This window comes from Orcinus orca, chromosome 17 (assembly GCF_937001465.1).
Source record: "Orcinus orca chromosome 17, mOrcOrc1.1, whole genome shotgun sequence".
Classification (NCBI taxonomy): domain Eukaryota; kingdom Metazoa; phylum Chordata; class Mammalia; order Artiodactyla; family Delphinidae; genus Orcinus; species Orcinus orca.
The window spans coordinates 27,836,984-27,860,677 of NC_064575.1; positions in this window are offsets into that span (position 1 = coordinate 27,836,984).

Below are 23,694 nucleotides of genomic sequence, written 5' to 3' on the forward strand. Positions count from 1 at the left end.
AAAAAAACAAAGTAGTTGAATGCTTATTGTTTTCATATTTTAATGAGCTCTTTAATAAAATATGTTTCTAACACATCATATATAGCCCTAACGTATTTCACATGTATAAACTCCCAGGTGTATATTTAATCCCAAGAATAGAAAGGGTTATTTTAGAATATGCCAGTGTTCCTTTAGGCTACTATTAACAGCATTGATGGTAAGAACACCATCTTAGACACTGAATAGAAATGGGTTCTTGTTTAGGCTGTGCCACTGACTTAGCTATGTGAACTTCTGCCACCCAACCTTCCTAACTGAACCGGTTTCTTCACCTGTAAATCATAGATAATATCACCATTTATCTTGTATTATTATCATAAGTTAAATACAATAATGCACAAAAAGTACCTAAAATACTCTTGACGATAGCAATTATTCAATAAATATTGTTTGCTATTATTGCTGCTGCTGTCATTGTTAAAATTTAACTCAAGAATATGAAGTAAGTTTTTACATTTTACAAATCTTCAAAAGTGTAATCTAGGAGTTCCTTGATATTCCAGTACTCACCTGCATAGCAGTTCTCACAAATTAGAACGTTTTCACTTTTACTTCATTCTTATTTTCAATTCTATGACAAATATTTGGTCAATGTAATAAAGAAGCAAATTTTCAATGGGAAATTTTTCAAAATTGGTATCATAGATTTATGCTTGATATCGTCCTAATAAACTTGAAGTAGCACATTATGCTTAGTCCCCAGGTGTGACCTGAAAGTTGTGCTTGACCTCATCATACACTGTTACACAGTAATTTGCAGTATTTATCAAAGTATAATTGATAATTATCAATTATACTTTGATAAATACTTATAATCATGAATATCAATTATATTAACAAATATTAATGTTATGTTTTATTCAAAGAAAAATTATTTTATTAAGCTAAAATTATTTGCCCAAATTTTCTGCATAGGACTTTTGAGCAGAAGTAAGATTAATCAGCATTTTAAAAAAGTTTTCATAGCCACAGGCTTTCATGAATGAATTCATGTTCAATGGTAGAATAAAAAAAAAAGTTCAAAACAGATATATTGTCTGTGATTTTAGCAGAAATTATTTCCAAAGAATTGTGAAAATATTTAGGAATTAACAATTTGTCATCAAACACATTAAAATTCTCTATTGATATGATTCATCACATATATATATATATAAAACATAAAATTTTACATGTTATATATGTACATATCATCCATTACCATACCAGTTTTTCCCGTAACCCAAAGGCAACCTATATTAATAGTTTACTATCTACTATTTCAACCCTCTCTTTTTCCTTCTGCCATCTTGGTACAGTGTATAAAGAATTTACTTCAGCTTGATTCACTTAATCTCTCAAAGGGCTCATTTTAAGAACGTACATGTAGCAACTTTATCCCCCAAATGCAACATATTTTAAGAACTAAAGCTGCTTTCTAAAAAGGTAGGATAGAGAAAACAGAGAGGGTATGTTTCACTCCATTGAGTGATAACATCCAGTTCCTACAAATTAATTAATTAATTTTCCAATCTTCATAATATTATTGTAAATATAGAGTATAAAGTCATGACTAGGGATTGCATTGAATCTGTAGATTACTTTGGATAGTATAGACAGTTTACAATGTTAATTCCTCCAATCCATGCATATCAGCAATATATGGAAGCTAAAAACATGAACTCACAGGAAAACAGAACAGAATGGTGGCTGCCAGAGGCAAGGGGTCTGGGGTGAGCAAAATATGTAAAGTGTGTCAAAAAGTACAAACTTCTAGTTATAAGATAAATAAGTTCTGGGCATGTAATGTACAGCATGGTGATAGTTAATAACAGTGTATTGTATATGTGAAAGTTGGTAAGAAAGTAGATCTTAAAAATTCTCTTCACAAGAAAAAATAATTTGTAACTATATGAGGTGAGGAATGTTAACTAAACTTATTGTGGCAATCATTTTGCAATATATATGTATATAAAATCATTATGTTGTATATATTAAATTAATACAATGTTATATCAACTATATCTCAATAAAACTGGAATAAAATAACATCACGGCTAATATTCAGACACTGAAGTGAAAGCAATAAGGAGGGGAGGTAAGAAGAGGATAAGTATGAATAAAAGCAGCAGAAGAAAATTTTTCCAAGCCCCACTTAGTAAATCAAAAGAAAAATTCAGATGATAACCCAAGGCTAATGATTTCTGAATTCACATTTTATGTAATATCTTATTCACTCTTCTTGTAATATGAATATTTTTTACAGAAATAGCTTAAAATTTCTAAGCTTTTGATTGAAATAAAAAAACGATCTAAATTTACTCATTAAGTTTTATGCCATTAGTGTTATTCTTCAATGTATTTTCCTGTTCAGTGAATCGTGGACCAACATATAAGAAATATTAATGGAAGACAAAGTACTCAGGCCAAAAACGCAGTGGATAAAAGCTCAAACAAAATCTTTGTTAAAAACCTTAAAATTAATTTTTGTTCTAAAACCTCTTTCAGATTGTTCAGAGAGTGAGAAAGAGAGAAACAAGGGAACAGTATCATTACTTTCAAGCACAAATTTTTAAGTATTACAAAAATTCTTTTTAAATTATTCTTGCGAGTCTCAGGAATATAGACTTGTGTTCAATAAATCTGTGAAGAAATACAGGAGGCTCCATGGCCCTTGAGGTGACAACAGAGCATAGAGGTTAAGAACCTGGACCTGGGTCCATGGAAAAGCCTGGATCAAATTCAAGCTCCACTATTTTCTAGCTTCATGAAATCGGGCAAGTCCTCAACATCTCTGATTCTTAGATTCCTTTTGTATAAAATGAGGATAACAATAGTACCTGCCTCATGGGGTTGTGATAATGCATTACAATGCTTAACAGAGTGCCTGCCTATAGCAATTATTATTAGCTAATAAGGTTATCAAAATTAAGATCTCTTAAGAAAAATAGATGACCATTTTACTTGCTTATTCATGGATAAGCAACAAACAATTGCTGCTTCAAAAGAGCTTGACTCTAGGGATTCCAAAAAAAGCTCCATGATTTGACAGTCCATCAAGCAAAGCAGAGGGAAAGGAAGCCTCTAGAGAAAAATTGCCTCTAGCACAAAAATGCCCAGCTCCAACTCTGCATTTTATTAACACATTGGGAGAAATTTAAAGTAATCTGGTAACAGAGTTCTTAAAATGGGATTTTTCTCACATCTTTTCAACAGTACCTTTCAACACTCAAGTAAACATATTCATTTAGAACCTAGTCTACCACAAAAAGCAAATCAGGAGAGAAAATAGTTTTTCTCTGTTGTCAATCCAAGTCATCACATGAGAATATGTCAGTAATTTTCAAAAAGTGCCATGAACATAAAAATTACCATTTTAGAGACAGTTGTTTTAGTAGTTTCATGCTGTTTGTCAGAATCAGAAATTAAGTGATTCTTCCAGAAAACTGGAGAATAAAATAGATGAGCTCCCTTCACATTTGATGATGGGGAATGGGGGAAGAGAAGTGCAGTTTGTTCATCAGGCGTATTGAAATTTTGAAACTTTGCAAAATACCTTATAAATAAATATCTCAGAGGCATGAAGTGATTGTTTTAAAAAGTCATTCTATAGGCCAAGTATTTGACCTTTCAGTTCTATCTTTTGAATTCTATCAAAACTTTAGCCTTACAAGTTCTAGACCATAGTAAATACATTTCATCAAATAAACAACAATCTTATATACAAGAATTACAATTTGTATTGTAGTCATGATAAAAAGCACACAAAACTAATTGACTCATTCAGAGCCATGCAGGCTTAACAGTGTAGGAGAAAGAGTTAGCCAAACTGGGCTTGAACACTGATGACACTTTCCATTACCTCTCAACTCTGACATCTTAAGCTCTTTGAAATTCAATTTCTTCTTTGTCAAATGTGCATAACAATATCTACTTTCAAAGTTACTGTAAGACATATGCAAGATGCACATGAAGAGCCTGGCACTTCATAGGCTCTCCATAATCAGATGTAAAAAGAAATCCCACATTTTCAACAATAATTTGCTGCTTAGAACAAGCTTTGAAATTTATTGATTGTAGAGTGCAACAGGTGCCTTCCCAGTAACCTGGTAAAGGGAATTTCCTGCTTCCAAACAGATGCAGATGAACATAACTGATTTTTAATAGCATGGACTGTCCTTGTCAGGAAACTGACTGCCCATGCAAGACTCCAGATCAGTTAGGATCCTGAAGATGCCCACTGGGTAGGTGGTAATGTCAATGAGACATGAAACCAAAAGGCAAGGCATAGAGTAGTCAATGGGTCAGGTCTTCAGAAAGGTCTCATGTCCACTGGTTCAGAAATAATATTAGAAAAAAAATAGGCAAGGGCTTATTATGGGGGGATGGAGGAAAAGAAGTTGTTCCACCTTTATCTGAAGCAGTCCTGAGACCTTTTATTCTAAACATCCTAGACAGATTCATGGAGATCCACATCATCTCTAGAACAGCCTTCTGTTAGCATATAAAGGTAATGCCACCAAATCTTTGCCTCTTCATCGGCTGGAAGAATTCTTGCAGTACTATTGCAGCTCCAACTGATTGTTTAGTTGAATAAAGTCCTAAAAGAGAACTTTGGTCTTCTTTTCCAGCTACAGTTTATGCTTTTGTTATACTCTCTCTTACAGCTCAGGGTCAATTACCCAGTCACCCCTATATCTAGAGGATATATATTACTCTTTTTTACTTTCTGAACATTCATTTCTCCATCCTACCATCTAGTAGCTACTTTCCTTTCCCTGCAGCTGGTTATAATTAATAAATTAGACACATCTCAGCTGTTTTCTCTTAGCAGAATCTTCGCAATGACTCTCTGTGGGAGTTTGGAAAAAAAGATTTCTTCAGAAATGTTTCCAACTAAAAATTTAGTAGTTACCAAGTGATAGAATCCAAATCTTCAAACTAGTCATTTTTGGATGAAAACTGAAGCTGTGAGCATGTGTGTCTAGAGACCCCTCTCAGTTTAAAGAGCCAACACTCGGAACCAGTGTCTAGGTCTTCTGATTCTTGGTTAGTTATTGCATTGCTTCTCCTCTTAAAAGTTCAGTATAATTTAACAAAACTCAGAACACTTTTAACAGAATTGCATAGAAATTTGGGGGAAAATCGATTCCATAAGATAGGCTCAAATGAGACAAATGAATACAGCTAGACACAGGAGTCATAAAAATCAGTGAAGAGTGGGAAGAGGATGGATGATTTGAGTCAATTCATTATATCATGAGCTGCATCCTTGATATAGTCCCTCAAGAGGACACTTATAAATGTCACCTAACATTTCCAATCATCAGACCAAAAATCGTTATGTAATCAGGGGCAACTATGATCCCCACACCTACCTGCAAATACTAATTTCACAAAAATGATATTTACCTAATGATTCAATGGGACAATGAAACCAAAAATGTCAGTAAAGAATGGGATTAGGCAGGTGCACAGTTCTCACAGTGATAGTTTTACTCTCCTGATGGCAAACTTGTTCACACACTGTCAAAAAACAGTCATCAGAGGCTTACTGAGCTGAGTTCTACACAGTGGGAGTTATGGGAGATAAAAGATTAACATTATGAGACATGGGGCTTACATACGTATTGGGGCTACAAAATTTAACATAGACTAAGAACCGCAAAAGAACTCTCTAAATTATAAAGTATGGGTTCAGATATCAAGTACTCACATAATCTGATAATGGAAATGAAGTTATCCCATGTAAAGATTTATGTGCTTTTGTTATTACTACTCCATATATATATATATATATATATATATATATATATATATATATATATATACACACATATGGGGGGAGAGAGAGATTTTTAGGAAATGCCTCATGCAGCTGTGGGGCTGGCAAGTCTAAAATTCATAGCAGGCAGGAAAGTCAAGTAAGAGTTGATATTGTAGCCTTAGGTTCAAATTCAGCTTAGGAGTTTTTGCTCAGTCTTTGATCTTAAGACCTTCAACTGATTCGATGAGGCTCACCACATTATGAAGGGTAATCTGCTTATTAAAGTCTACTTATTTAAACACCATAAGTTAGCCATTTAAACACCATAAGTTAGCCAAGTTGACACATATATTTTACCATTACAGTTGTAGACATTTTATAATAATCAAGGAAATACATACTTGAAGGAAAATCACACTCATCACAGTGCTTTCCACAACATGTGACATTTTAAAAATGTAGCCCCAGAATTCTTTGACATTCCCCTCACTGAGAGGTTGCAGGGAAGCCTCTCTCTCTCTGTGTACCTTGAGCTTCTCACAGCATGATGGCTCCATTCAAAGAGGTCATGTCCCAAGAGGGAGCTTCTAAGAAGCATTTCAAACTGCATCCCAGAAGGAATCTATGTGACATTTTATGACCTATGTTCAGAGGTCGTATGCTAGAACTTCTCCATATTCTATTGGTTGAAGCAGTCACAAGCATTCCCTAATCCAGGAGAAGAGGACATAAACCCCATCCCTCTCTGAGAGGACTGTCAAAGAATTTGGACTCCTGTTTAAAAACTGCCACAAATATTTAATATTAACTGAGCTGCTACTATGTCCCAGGCTTTGTACTGGACTTTCATGTTTCATTTAAACCTCCAAACTTCTTGAAATGTGGTCATCACATATAAGTAAACTGAGGGCAAGATATATTAAAACACTTCCCAAATGCACACAGCTAGCACATGGTGGAGCCAAGATTCCCACCTAAGGCATTCTGCCTCTAAATACCTACATATTTTGTATAACACCATCCTGCCTCCAATTCAAAAATAGAGATGGAGAAATGTTTTAAAAACTAAAATCAAATTTAATAATAATTTTTTAAACTGCCATTGGAAGTAGACATTTTTGTTTAGGTCCACCCAGTGTTAATTCATTCCTCTGATAATAAGCCAAGCTGCTACTAGCTCATACAATGCCCTGAGGCAAACTAGAAAAAGTTTCTCATCTAAGCAGATGCAGCTCCAATGTATCATGCCTTGGCAAATGGAGCCCAGGCTAGATATCAGTTCCTAGTCACCACCTCAGTAGAGACTAGTACCCTCCTGAAATGAAAAACTGTATATGAAAAACTATATACATTGACCTTGTCCCAAACCAACCTTGTTCCTCAGAGAGGTGAATGGAGCCCACTCCTCTCTTTGCTCCAACTGGAATATGACTCAGGTCTGCTAAATGAGACTCAATTCCAGAGTTTTTGTTGAAACTATTAGAAAAGGAAATTAATTTCTTTGCAGACTCTTCTAGCAGTAAAGATAGCATAAAGTAAGAGTGGTTGGGGGGGGTCACTCTTTACTTCAAAACCTGAAATAAAGCCACCAAGAGAAAAGCAGAATAAAGAGGTAAAGAAGAGACTGGGCCCCTGGTTCCAGCCTTGCCTGAAGCTACATCTATCCCTGTTTCTTCAGATGCTTGAACTAATAACTCCCCTCCTTTCTTTTTAATTTTAAAAACAAACTTGTGTTTAATTTATGACACAATCAAAAGTGTTCCAATTAATACTTTTCCTTGGTCATGACTTCATTGTCCTTAACTGTAAAAAAAACTAAATAAACTTGAAAATCCTTTCTAGCTCTATCTTCCTATCAATCTCCCTGAGACACAATTTCCTCATCTTTACAACTAGAATGTAGGACTGAAGGATGTTCAGTTTCCTTCCAAAGCTATGATTCTGTGATTTTTATATAGCTCAGGGGAGAAAATGTCCTAGTGAATTATTTCTATCTCAATAACCTCAGAGAATGGTGTCAGATTGGGCACAGTTCTGTAGCACTGCCATCTGGTGACTATTTGCTTCATCTATACTTTTTTCTTTAAAATCAACAAATTCAAAGGAAATCAAGATGGTAGAGTAGGAGGACACGGAGCTCACCTACTCCCATGAACACATCAAAAGTACATCTACATGTGAAGCAATTTTCACAGAAAGCAAACTGGAGACTAGAGGAAAGACACTTATACAACCAAGGCTGTAAAGAAAGATCCACAAGAAGCTGGGTAGGAATGGAAGAGAAGCAGTCAGATCAGAATGACACTCCTGGGAAGAGACACAGGAAGGGTATATCATGGGCTCAGAGATCCTCCCTAGGAATTGAGTAGCTCAAACCACATCGGGTGCCCCAGACCTGGGATTCAACACCCAGAAGATGAATCCCCTTGACTGGTTTGAAAACCAGTGAGACTAACAGCAGGACTGTAAGAAACACAGACTCCACTCATGAAAAGCATGAGCATGCCAACTACTCCTTACTCCTAAAACAATGTAGAGGAAGCAGATTGAAATTGCCCAGGGCTCTGGCCAGTTTCCTAGACCACCCCTGCACATGCCCCAGCCCATGCCAGGTGCCCATTCCAGCCCCTCTTCCTCTGCAGTGCAGCTTCCCATTAGGGCAAAGGCTGCCTTTGCCAAGGAGAGTGCACATCTGTGGGGAATGAAGCTGACTTGGACTTGGGATGACAACTGAACTGTGTGAGGGCAGCCATTACTGGAGTTCATGGAGGTGGTAGATCAGGAGTGGTCTAGAACTCTGACTGGTATACCAGGACTACCCCCGTGTGTACCCTGATCCACACCTCGTGCCACCTCCAGCTCCACTTGCTCCAGCACTTCACCCCTCTGGGACAAAAATGTCAGTGCTGGGAGAAGGGAAAGCACAAAATTAAAGAGAAGAGAACCAGCTCAGATCTGACCCTCAGGGCTTCTGTTCCAGCAACTTGGGAACTGACCCTGCCCCCATTAAGGTGGTGTTGCCACTGAGCAGAGAAGAAACCCTAGACACACCTGCCTCTGACTATAGCCCATCCATCTCCAGCTTCATTGCCAACCAAGGTGTTAGCTACCACCACACCCTGGGGGAAGACATGACTCATGCTCATGTCAGATCCAGCTTTCCCACCAAAGCTACTGGGCACATGCAGAATGTATAAAGATGCTCACAAACAAGGACACCCTTTCAAGACTGGACTAGGTAACCATTTCATTAAATTTCATCTAATATCTCAAAGAAAGTTAAGCAAAAGAGAAGATATCAGAAATTGTTTCAAATGAAAGAGCAAGAAAAAAATGCCTGAAAAAACAACAAAACACTGATAAATAATATACTAGATAAATTGTTCAAAGCAATAGTAATAAGAATCCTAACTGAAATAGGAAAAGAATAGATTAACACAGTAAGAATGTTAACAAGGAACTAGGAAACTAGAAACAGAACTGAAGAATATAATAACTGAAATGAAAAACACAGTAGAAGGAATTAACAGCAGACTAGATGATACAGAAAAACACAAAAGTGATGTGGAAGAGAGAATAATGGAAGTCACCAAATCAGAGCATCAAAAAGAAAAACAAATTTAAAAATGAAAATAGTTTAAGGGACAACAGGGAGAACTTCAAGCATACTACATTCACATTAAAGGAGTCCTAGAAGGAGAAGAGAGAGAGAAAAGGATTGAAAATATATTTGATAAAATTATGACTGAAAACTTCCCCAAGCTGAAGAAGGAAACAGGTTTCCAGGTACAGGAAGCACAGGGATTCCCAAACAAGATGAACACAAAGAGACCCACACCAAGACATATCATAATTAAAATGACAAAAGTTAAACATAAAGAGAGAATTCTAAAGGTGGCAAGAGAAAAACAGAGTTGCATACACGGGAGACCCCATAAGGCTATTGACTGATTTTCTTTTTGCAGAAACTTTGCAGGCCAGAAGAAAGTTGCATGATATTTTTAAAGTGCTTAAATGGAAAAGCCTAAAACCTAGGTCACTCTACTGAGCAGGATTAGTGTTCAGTATTGAAGGAGAGATAAATAGCTTCTCAGACAAGCAAAAACTAAGAGTCCATTAATACTAAACCAACATTAAAAGAAGTGTTAAAGGGTCATCTTTAAGAGAAAAAGGAACAATAACAATAAATACATATATTTATATGTATTTAAACATATAAATACATTTATAGAAAAAGAAAAATCCCAATAGTAAAGGTAAATATATAGTAAAGGCTGTGGATCAGCCACTTAAAAGCTAGTGCAAAGATTATAAGACAAAAACTGTAAAATCAACTATAACTACAATAAAGTGTCAAAGGATACACATGAAGATGTAAAATATGACATCACAAACACAAAACATGGGGGAGGGAAGTTAAAATACAGATCTTTTAGAACATGTTTGAACTTAAATGACTATCATTTTTAAAAAGTAGATATAGTTATGGGTCAATATATGTGAACCCCATGGTAACCATAAATCAAAAACTACAATCGATACACAAAAAGTAGAGAGAAATGAACCCAGCATAGCACTTCATCAAATCACAAGGGAAGAAATTAAAAGAATATGAAAAGAATAGAGAAGAACTACAAAAACAACCATAAAACAAGTAACAAAGTGGCAACCATAACATACCTATCAATAATCATTTTAAATATCATTGGACTAAATGCTCCAATCAAAAGACATAGGGTGGCTGATTGAATAAAAAACAAGACCCATTAATATGCTGCTTACAGGAGACTCACTCAGAGCTAAAGACACACAGAGACTGAAAATGAGAGGATGGAAAAAGATATTTCATGCAAATGGAAATTACAGGAAAGCTGAGTTAGCAACACTCATATCAGAAAAGAGTCTTTAAAAAAAGTCTATAATAAAAAATAAAGGAGGGCATTATATAGGGATAAAGGGATCAATACAAGAAGAGGATTTAACATTTATTAATATGTAACTAATATAGGAGCACCTAAATATATAAAGCAAATATTAACAGACATAAAGAAAGGAATTGACAATAACACAATAATAGGGGACTTTAACACCCCACTTACATCAATGGAAACATCATCCAGATGGAAAACCAATAAGGAAACAGTGCTCTTAAATGATATGCTAGACCAGTTGAACTTGATAATTACAGTGCATTCCATTCAAAAAGAGGAAAATACACATTCTTTTCAAGAGCACATGGAATTTTCTCCAGTATAGATCACATGCCAGGCCACAAAACAAGTCTCAATAAATTTAAGAGCATAGAAATTATACCAAGCACGTTTTTCTGACCACAGCAGTATGCAACTAGAAATCGTTTACAGGAAGAAAATAGGAAAAATACAAACACATGGAGACTAAACAACATGTCAATAAAAAAAAACAATGTGAACCAACAAGGACCTATTGTATAGCACAGGGAATTCAGCTCAATATTCTATAATAACCTAAATGGGAAAATAATTTGAAAAAGAATAGATATATGTATATGTATAACTGGTTCACCTGAAACTAGCACAACACTGTAAATCAACCATACTCCAATAATTTAAAAAAAAAAATAAGAAAAAAGAGAGCCCAAATAAGCAAAGTAAGAAATGAAAGAGGAGAAATTACAACAATATCACAGAGATACAAAAAAAAAGTAAATCATAAGAGAATACTACAGTGAACATTTTGTACATGACTCGTTTTAAATTATGGTTTTCTCAGGATATATGCCCAGTAGTGGGATTGCTGCGTGGTATGGTAGTTCTATTTTTAGTTCTTTAAGGAATCACCATACTGTTCTCCATAGTGGCTGTATCAATTTACATTCCCACCAACAGTGCAAGAGGGTTCCATTTTCTCCACACCCTCTCCCACATTTATTGTTTGTAGATTTTTTGATGGATGGCCATTCTGACCGGTGTGAGATGATATCTCATTGTAGTTTTGATTTGCATTTCTCTAACGATTAATGATGTTTCTCTATTTACAATAGCCAGGACATGGAAGCAAACTAAGTGTCCATCAACAGATAAATGGATAAAGAAGATGTGGCACATATATACAATGGAATATTACTCAGCCATAAAAGGAATGAAACTGAGTTATTTGTAGTGAGGTGGATGGACCTAGAGACTGTCATACAGAGTGAAATAAGTCAGAAAGAGAAAACCAAATACCATATGCTAACATATATATATGGAATCTAAAAAAAAAAAGAAAAAAGAAAAAAAAATGGTCAGAAGAACCTAGGGGCAAGATGGGAATAAAGATGCAGTCCTACTAGAGAGTGTACTTGAGGATATGGGGAGGGGGAAGGGTAAGCTTGGACAAAGTGAGAGAGTGGCATGGACATATATACACTACCAAACATAAAAAAGATAGCTAGTGGGAAGCAACTGCATAGCACAGGGTGATCAACTCAGTGCTATGTGACCACGTAGAGGGGTGGGATAGGGAGAGTGGGAGGGAGGGAGATGCAAGAGGGAAGAGATATGGGGACTTGTGTATATGTATAACTGATTCACTTTGTTATAAAGCAGAAACTAACACACCATTGTAAAGCAATTATACTCCAATAAAGATGTATAAAAAAAAATAAGAGAATACTACAAACAGTTATATGCCAAAATATTGGACAAGCTAAAAGAAATGGATAAATTTCTAGAAACATACAATCTTCTAAGACTGAATCAGGAAGAAATAGATAATATGAACAGACGAATCACTATTTGTGAAACTCAGTTAGTAATGAAAAAACTCCTAGCAAACAAAATTTCGGAAACAGATGGCTTCACAGGGAAATTCTACCAAACATATAAAGAAGATTTAATACCTATTCCTTTCAAACCCAAAAGATTGAAGAGGAGAGAACACTTCCAAACTAAAAGGTCACAATTATTTGATACCAAAACCAGAAAAAGACACTACAAAAAAAAGAAAATTAAAGGCCAATATCTCTGATGAATATAGAAGCAAAAATACTTTTAAAAAGTTAAAAATACTTGGGCTTCCCTAGTGGCACAGTGGTTGAGGGTCCGCCTGCCGATGCAGGGGACACGGGTTCGTGCCCCGGTCTGGGAAAATCCCACATGCCACAGAGCGGCTGGGCCCATGAGCCATGGCCACTGAGCCTGCATGTCTGGAGCCTGTGCTCCGCAACGGGAGAGGCCACAACAGTGAGAGGCCCGTGTACCACCAAAAAATAAATAAATAAATAAAAGTTAAAAATACTCAAAAAATTAGCAAACTGAATTCAACAATACATAAAAAGAATCATACACCATGATCAAGTGGGGTTTATTCTAGGGATACAAAGATGGTTCACTACCTGCAAATCAATCAATGACATACACCCCATTAACAAAAAGAAGGATTAAAATCCATAATCATGTCAATAGAGGCAAAAAAAAAGTATTTGACAAAATTTAGCATTTTTTTATGATATAAACACTTAGTAAATTTGGTATAAGAGGGCACATATCTCCACATAATAAAGCCATTTATGAAAAACTCACAGCATACTGAATAGTGAAAAGCTGAACTTTTTTCATCTAAAGTCAGGAGCATGACAAGGAAGCTCACTCACACCACTTCTATTTAACATAGTATTAGAAGTCCTAGCCACAGCATCAGACAAGAAAAAAAATAGAAAGGCATATAAATTGCAAGGGAAGAAGGAAAACTGTCACTATTTGCCGATGACATGACACTTTATATAGAAAACCCTAAAGTCTCCAAGAAAAAACTCTTAGACTTAATAACCAAATTCAGTAAAATTATAGGATACAAGAATAATATACAGAAACCTGTTGCTTTTCATACACTGTAGTGAACTATCAGAAAGAGAAAGAAAGAAAACAATTCCATTTAAAATCACATGAAAAAGAATAAAATACCTAGGAATAAACTTAACCAAGGAGGTTAAACACCTATGCTCTGAAAACTATAAGACATTGATGAAGAAAATTGAAGATGATACATGTAAATGGAAATATATCCTATGTTCATTGATTGGAATAATTAATATTGCTAAAATGTAAATACTACCCAAAGAAATCTACAGGCTTAATTCAATTCCTATCAAAATACCCATGACATTTTTCATAGAACTAGAATAAATAATCCTAAAATTTATATGGAACCACAAAAGACCCTGAATAGCCCAAGCAATCTTGAGAAAGAAGAAAGCTGGAGGTACCATGCTCTCTGACTTCAGGCTATACTGCAAAGCTACAGTAATCAAAACAGTATGGTTCTGGCACAAAAACAGACACATAGATCAATGGAAGAGAATAGAGAACCCAGAAATAAACCCACACACTTATGGTCAATTATTCTATGGCAAAGGGTACAAGACTATACAATGAAGAAAAGACAGTCTCCAGTAAGTGGTGCTGGGAAATTTTGACAGCTATATGTAATAGAATGAAATTAGAACATTTTCTTACACCATATAAAAAAATAAACTTCAAATGGATTAAAGACCTAAATGTAAGACAGAAACCATAATACTTCTAGAAAAAAAATAGACGGAAGACTCTTTGACATAAATCGTAGCAATATTTTTTGGCACTGTTGCCTAAGGCAAAGGAAACAAAAGCAAAAATAAACAAATGGGACCTAATTAAACTTAAAAGCCTTTGCACAACAAAGGAAATCATCAACAAAATGAAGACAATCTACTGAATGGGAAAAAATATTCACAAATTATGTGTCTGATAAGGGGTTAATATCCAAAATATATAAACAGCTCATACAGCTCAATATCAAAAAACCCAAACAACTTGATTTTAAAAATAGGCAGAAGACTTGAATAGACATTTTTCCAAAGAATATATACAGATGATCAACAAGCACATGAAAAAATGCTCAAACTCTCTAATCATCAGGAAATGCAAATCAAAACCACAATGAGATATCACCTCACACTTGTAGCGATAGTCAAAAAAAAAAAAGAATAAAAAGAAAGAGAAACAACAAATGTTGGCAAGGATATGGAGAAAAGGGAACCCTTGTACACTGTTGGAGGGAATGTAAATTGGTGCAGCCACTAGGGAAAACATTATGAAGCCTCCTCAGAAAACTAAATATAGAATTATCGTATGATCCAGCAATTTTACTCCTGGATATATATGCAAAGAAAATGAAACACTAATTGGAAAAGATTCATGCACCCCAGTGTTCATTGCAGCATTATTTATTATAGTCCAGATATGGAAGCAACCTAAGAGTCCATCAACAGATGAATAGATAAAAATGATGTGGTATATAAACAATGGAATATTACTCACTCATAAAAGAATAAAAGTGTTGCCATTTGAACAACGTGGATACCCTAGAGGGTATTATGCTTAGTGAAATAAGTCAGAAAGACAAATACTGTATGTTATCTCTTGTATGTGGAATCTAAAAAATAAAACAAATGAATGAATATAACAAAACAGAGGGTCACAGATATAGAGAACAAACTAGTGGTTACCACTGGGGAGAGGACAGGTGGCAGAGGTAACATAGGGGTAGGTGATTAAGAGGCACAAACTACTATGTATAAAATAACTAAGCTACAATGATATATTTATTGCACAGCACAAAGAATATTATATTTTATAATATTTTTAAATAGAATATAATCTATAAAACTATTGAATCATTATGCTGTCCACCTGAATATAATATTGGAAATAAACTACACTTCAATTAAAAATATTTTATTTCATATTACATAAGCTTCTGAAATAATTTTTCAGGCCTGGAACATCTAAAATTAAAATAAATAAATACATTGTAACAAACATTGAGGATCAACTGAGTATAAGTCACTGTAAAGAGCATATGAAAGTATCTTAAACAGGCTCTGCCATCTCAGAATTTTAATTTCATGAGGACATTGTATGGCTTGTACCATGAAGATAACAAAATAAAGTAATAGAAGTAAGTGAGAAGACCACAGATAATGAAGGATTTAAAAGTATTAGTGAAAAAATTATCAACATGAATTTTAAAAGTCCAATGGGTTAGTGTCATGCTAGATGGAGAGAAAAGCATGGGAAAAGGGAAATGCACTGATTTATCAAAGGAGATATTGAGGAATAGCTAGCTTTTCTCCAAGTGCTCTTCTAGTTTCACATCTACAGATGTGTTGAGGGGTAAGTGTTTTAAAAAGTAGTTGTAGATCATATTTTAGAGGAACTTGAAAGGTAGTCTAAGCAAGAAGAGTGCAGAACGGATTGGTGGTGGAAGAGCAGAGATGGGAATACTATCTGGGGTGTGAGACCAATATGATGTCCTAAGGACCTAACCTAAAGTGCTAGTTGCAGGAGGAGTGGAATTAAAAAAATATCAAGAGGGGAGGGGCAGTATAGCTGTAGGGGCTTAAGAGGTACAAGCTATTAGAGATAAATAAGCTACAAAGATATATTGTACAACATGGGGAATACAGCCAATATATTATAAGAACTATAAATGAAGTAAAACCTTTAAAATTTATGAATCACTATATTGTACATCTGTAACTTATATAATATTGTGCATCAACTATACCTCAATTTAAAAAAAAAACAGTTACAAAAGATTCCATGAAGTTTGACAATTGATTAAATCCTTAAGCTGGAGAAAAGCAATCTTGAGTTTTTAAGCACAGATATCCATAAAAACAAGTGTATAATTTAAAAAATATTAAAAAATTAAAAAAACAGGACTCAGGAAGAGGAATTTTCTTCTGTGAGGGGTAGCGGGGATGGTGGAGAAAATATCCTAAACTCAGGTTTAGTTCATGCTAAGGTTAGAGTTCAGAAGGATTTCTGGTTAAAGACATCCAAGGTATATCTAGGAGTAAAAGTTTCAGTCTCAAAGTCTGGATATAAAAATGCAGGATTTGGAACCACTTTTGAAATAATTGTTAAATTCATAAAAGTAGATCAAGTGGACAACTAGTAGAATATAGAGAGAAAAGATTAAGTGTGAAACACTGAAGAACACTAACTTTTAGACGATGGGAAGAGAAAAAGAAGTCAGTAGAGGAAACAGAAAAAAAGACTCAAAGACCTGAAAGGAGCATCAGGGTGGGGCAGTGTAAAGAAGCCAAGGCAGAAAAGCATTTCAAGAAGAAAAATCAACAAGGAAAAATGCATCAGAGACTCCAAAAGAGTGAAAGGATAAAATTAACAAAGACCACTGGTTGAACCACATGACAGTTGTTACTGTTTTGGTGAAATGCTGAAGACAGAAGCAAGAGAAGGGATAATGAAAGAGTTCAGTCAGAGTTCTTAACATACTCTCAAGAAATCTGTTGTACAAGGAAAAGAGATAGAATGATAGCTTAAGGGGGAAAATGTCACGGGAAGCTGTGTGTTTATAGGAGAGAAGAGCCTTGGTGAAAGTGAAACATTTAAAATGACATAAAGGAGATATCGGCTGACAAGGCAAGATTCCAAAGAAAAGGAACAATGTTGGGACACAGCTGTAGGCACCATATCTGGAAAGAAGGAAAAATAATTTTTCCCCAAGTAGGAATAAATTATCAGTAGATTGGTGAAACAAAGATTAATTTTATGGCAGAGAGAAGATAAAGTCCCGTAAGCTGTCACTTAGGTTCTTGATAAAGAAGACAAGAGTACACAGGATGACCAAATTGTCCCAGTTTACTAAGAATTTTTCCAACTAGCACAGAAAGTCCCTGGAAAACCCCTCAGTCCGGGGCAAACAAGGATGGTTGGTAACCATAATTTTGTATCAGTTGAGTGCTGCTGATATCAGATGGGTGTGGGTTAGTATTTTGTTAAGATTTGCTTTGTTAAGGAAGAAATTTTAGAATACTTTTATGGGGAAACTTGATAGGAGTTAAAGACGGATAAATAGAATCCTGAGTAGCAGTGATGGGCTGTCTTATGTCTCATTAGAGGACAGGAATCTGTAATGTCATTCAGTAGGCTCTCATCTGCACATGTTTGTGCTCAGCAGGAAAAGAACACAAACTGAGAAAGCAAAGGAATGCAGTACAGTGCAGTTTAGGGAATTTGTTTAGGCTTATTGTAGGAAATGCCCATAAATTCTTATGACTGTTTTCAAATGTGAGAAAATGTCACTTTCTTTTAATATATGAGTTGAAAGATTTTGAAGAATTTTTATCAGCTAATTTCTGGCTCTGATGATTTCTCACTTTTTCCTCCTCACCACCTTCCTTCTTCTGGTGTTGAGCATCAAAGGACACAGTCACAGCACAGCATGACTCCTGGCCCTATATCTTCATGTCTTTATGTTCAGTGAACTAGTGCAGTAGATTGTAGCATTTCTGGAAGTCATTCAGAGATAGTTAGCAAAAGCTTAACTGTACACAGAAGTGACTGTGAACAACGTAATAAGTTTGGGGTTCAAGGAACAGCAAAGAAGCCAGTGCTGTTGGAAAAAATGAGAGAAGAGAAGAGGCAGAGAGATGACCAGGAGGGTCCTGTAGACACTGCAAAGACCCTGACTCTTACTCTGAGTGAGCTGGGGAGCCATGAAGAGTTGTGAGCAGAAGACTGACATGAACTGACTCACAATTTTAAAGTATCACACTGTTGAGAATAAACTGTGGCTACGAGAACAAGAATTATAGCTTATTTATCTCTGAGTTAAGGGTGGTGAGGGAATATTATTTTTAAAGCTGGCAACAGATTTCCTCACAAGGAGAATATGTTTGTTTAGAAAAATAAAGCCTTCAGGACAAAGGCCACAATTGACTAAGACAAAGATACAGAGAACTGAATTGTTCTGCATAATAGACTTGGAGAAACACTGAGCTCTGAGGTATGTGTGAGAAGGAGATTAATGGATAGGGAGCATTTGGAGAGAGGAGGGCAGCCCAAGGCAAGAGGACCAGAGATTCAAGAACAAAGTCATCTTCCTGTAGTGGGAAGAGGGACCCTTGGGAAGGAAAATATGAAATATTCAATTTTGGATCATCCAAAACATGATCCCAGGAAATAAGAAATCCTTCAGAAAATAAAAACTCTAACACACACAAAAGCCTTCTGTGACTAGTATCTTGAGGAAATAAAGTATTTTGAGGACAGTGACCATTTGGGGTTGACATGAGTGAAGAGAAAATGTCGTGAATACAGGACAAGGTGTGAATATAGCCAATAACTCAAGAAGTATATGTAGAGGCAAGAGAGGATCATAGAAAAATTTTCCTGGGAGAGATGCTGAGTACCTCATCATTGCAAGAAGGATTCAAAACATTACTATCTAAATAGTAAAGGAAGAATAACTCCAATGCTGAATGGATAGAAGCAGGTAATAACCAATATAACCACTGGGGTTACATTAGTATTCACAGTGTGCTGTTAATAATAATAAAAGGTGGGGGTGAATTAATCAATGTCAAGGAATAAAATTCATTTATTAAATGAAATTTGAAATAGCTAACCATGATTTTTGCTGGGTAGTACTAATATTATATCTAATATATATATATATATATACATATATGAGCTTTATAGTTCCATTACATTTTTTACTTCTCAAGTACCATTTATTTGAGCTTACTGTGTTCCAAATGCTATGCTATGTGCTCTATAAGACCTCTATAACCTAGGTATCATTACTACCCCACTTTAAATACCAGACCACCAAGTCTCAGATAAAGAAACTTGCTCAAGTATGTACAACCACTAGAGAGAGGAGGGCAGGGCACAGCCAGAATTTGAACTCAGGCTGCAGATTCCAGTGTCCATACTCTTAATGACATCCCTGTATACTTCCATTTCACATGTCACACATCCATCATCATGTTTTAACTCACACACATGCCATTAATTCAAAACATGGAAGAACTGAATCTGTTTGGAAAAATGTCTGTAATAGATACTAAAATGTACTATTTGAGGATATTCAAATCCTGTGGAAAAATTAACAAGTGTTTATGTTAGAGGAACTCTAAATATTGTACTACAAAAGAGAAATGGACAAAGTGACCTATTCCATGGAAATAAAAACAAGAAAAGGAAAAAAACATGTGGAATCATTACAGCTTTGAAGATGAACATTTTCTAAGCTTCCTTTTGGAGTTCCATGTCTTTAATATAGCTGCTCTACCAGTCTGATCAGGCACTGACACTGTAGTTATGGTAGAGTGGAAACAAGGGAACTGGAGATTGTATAATTCATGGTACAAATAAGAGGAATTTTAACCAGCATTTCTTGGCCAAGGTTTTTTTCTTTTTCTTCTTATAGTTGCTTCCAAGATAAATTCAAATTGATGACTCAACCATCCTGGTCTTGTGGAAAACTCACAATCACAATGTAACATGATTAGATAATAAGGGAAATGACAAACTATTAGGAAGAGATTAAGAAAGGAGAGCCCTGAGATGCTGATAAGACTTAAACCTATATTGGCATTTTTTTAATGTAACTGGAAAATGCCACAGCTTTTAAAGTAAGTTTGAAGAAGTATGACTTTTTCTGCCCTTGAAATACTTTTTTTGATGAAAGAAGATGAAATTTAAGTAGTTCAAGTTTTATGATATAATTGACTTTATAAGGAAGGAATAAAAATGATTGGAAATTAATGACTGCCCAGTATCTTAGGTATTTCTGTGACTCTTGCCCACAGGATTGGCAGTTTTCTTCCAAAAGCAGGACTATTTAGGCATCCTTTTCTTTCATTACAAGCTCATGCAATACGGCTACAATTACCGAGCACACAAGTCTATGAAACACCAAGGGCATATTGAAAATTTATCTAAAAAATATAGATTGGGCACCTACTCTGAGGTAAGCATTAGGACTTGGGATCCAAAATTAGCAAGACACAGTTCTTAACCTTGACTCACTCACAGTCTAGAAGAGAGTCAGACATGCAAGCAATCAGAACTGATACTTGGCTAGCGTGACCTTTCTACCTGTCTAAAACTCTGTTGCTCATATTATGTTAGTGCCTATGCCAAAGTGTTTATTAAATACTTTTAATATCACCCCTGTAAGCAACTACAATGTAGTGGTGTTATTGCCTCTATTAAAAGCACATATTTAATGCCAAAGAAACAGAGAAATTACATTCAGCACATCTTAAATTGAAATGGAAATGATGAAGAGCCTCACATGCTCTGTAACAATCTCTCCAAATGTACCACCACACAGCACTATTTATGAAGACTTTTAAGGTTAGGAAGGACCTTAGAAACTAGTTAGACCAACCTCTTCACAGCCCGTGTGCCATGGCTGCAGGGCCTGCGCTCTGGAGCCCATGAGCCACAAATAAGAGTAGCTCCCACTCACCACAACTAGAGAAAAGCCTGCGTGCAGCAACTAAGACCCAATGCAGCCAAAAATAAATTTTAAAGAAAAGTCGTTGAAAAAATTTTAAAATAACCAGGAAAAATGTACAATAACCTACAAAGGAACCTCCATTAGGCTAAAATCAGAGTTCTCAGGAGACTCTACAGGCCAGGAGAGAGTGGAATGGCATTCTCAAAATATTGAGAGATAAAAACTGTCAGCCAAAAATACTGTACTCTGCGGAGTTATCATTCAGATATGAAGGGAAAATAAAGGCTTTCCCAGACAAAAGCTGAGGGAGTTCATACCACTCGATATGCCTTACAAGAAATGTTGAAAGGAGGTTTTCTACCTAAAACAAAAAGGCAAAATTGCACAAAGTTTTGAGTAGGGTGACAAATAGGCGAAATCATAAAATTGCAACTCTATATCAGAATTGGCTGTTAAGCAATTACAGCATAAAGGTTGAAGGGGAAAAGTCAGTAACAATAACTATAGATATTTCAATTTAGTAATGAATTAATAATATCAAAAGGGATAATTTCAAACAACAAAAACATAAAAGGGGAAGAGGAAAATGTTGGGACCCATATAGCCAAGTGAAGGTAAGATGCTTTCAGCAGAAGAAGTACTATTTTGTCTATGAGATGTTTGATACAAACTTCATGGTAACAACAAAATATAAATCTAGAACAGATACAATTTTTTTTTAAAGGAAACAGAAAAACTTCATAGAAAACTACCAAACTAAAATGGCAGAGAGAAACAAGGGAAAAAAGAAACAATTGAGATATAGAGCAACCAGAAAACAAAACATTAAATGGCAATGCTGAGTTCTCACTTGTCAATAATCACCCTAAGTGTAAATGGATTAAATTTATCAATCAAAAGACACAGAGTGGCTGGATGGATTAAAAAAAAAAAGGACCAACTACATGCTGCCTACAAGAGACTCATCTCAGCTCTAAAGGTAAAAATAAGCTAAAAGTTAAGGGATGGAAGATAATACTCCAAGCAAATGGCACCCAAAGAAAGCTGGTATAGCCATACTTATATCAGACAATATAGACAACAAGCAAAACAGTTACAAGAGACAAAAATGAACAGTATTAATGATAAAACAGACAATTCATCAAAGACATAACAGCTATTAATATAAATGAACCCAACATTGGAGCACCAAAACATATTAAGCAGTTATCAGCAGACCTAAAGGGAGAAATGGACAACAACATTATAATAACAGAAAACTTTAACATCCCACTTCCATCAATGGATAAATCATCCAGACAGAAAGTCAACAGGATAACAGCAGCCTTAAAGGAAACATTATACCGATGGACTTAAGAAATTTATACAGAAAAATCCATCAAAAGGCAGCAGAATAGACATTCTTCTCAAGCACACATGAAACATTCTCAAGGGCAGACTGTGTGCTGGGACACAAAAAAGTCTCAGGAAGTTTAAGAAGATTAAAATTATATCAATCATCTTTTCTGACCACGATGGTATGAAATTAGAAATCAACTACAAAAAGAAAGTTGGAAATATCACAGACATGTAAGACCAAGCAACATGGTACTGAACAACTATTGGGTTAATGAATAAATCAAAGGAGAAGCCAAATAATATCTGAAGACAAATATAAATGAATATATGACGTACCAAAACCTATGGGATGCAGCAAAAGTAGTACTAAAAGGGAAGTTGATAGCAAATACAACCTATAAGAAACAAGAAAAATCTCAAATAAACAATTTAACCTTATGCCTAAAGGAACTAGGAAAAGAAGAATAAATGAAGTGCAAAGTCAGTAGGAGGAAGGAAATAATAAACATCACAGAAGAAATAACTGAAATAGAGACTAGAACAACAGTACAAAAGATAAATGAAACTAAGAGCTGATCTTTGAAAAGGTAATCAAAACAGACAAACCCAGGGCTTCCCTGGTGGTGCAGTGGTTGAGAGTCTGCCTACCGATGCAGGCAGCGTGGGTTCGTGCCCTTGTCCAGGAGGATCCCACATGCCATAGAGCAGCTGGGCCCATGAGCCATGGCCACTGGACCTGTGCATCCAGAGGCTGTGCTCCGCAATGGCGGGGGGGGGGGGGGGCAGCAATGGGAGGCCCATGCATCGCCAAAAAAAAAAAAAAAATTGACAAACCCAAACCTTTAGCTAGACTCCCTAAGTATAAGAGGGATAAGTCTCAGATAAATACACAGAAACACAAAGGATTAAAAGAGAATACTATGAAAAGCTATATGTCCACAAATTGGACAACCAAGGAGGAAATGTATAAAACATAGAATCATACAACCTTCCAAGACTGAATCATGAAGAAATAGAAAGTCTAAATAGACCAATCACTCATGAGGAGATTAAAACATCAATCAAGATCTCCCCCCACCCCCCAAAAAAAAGAAGAGAGTAAGGGAGTGTTCAGACCATCAACACTGAATACGTGACTGAAACCCAGTTAAAGCCTCTACATAAACTTTTAAGATTCTGGTGGGAAGGTGCAGAGAACAACACGTCTTAAAAGCTGCAGGTCACAAGTCTCTTCTGTTCACAGGCAAGAAACATGCAAGAATCAAGAGCAAAGGTATTTCCATCCT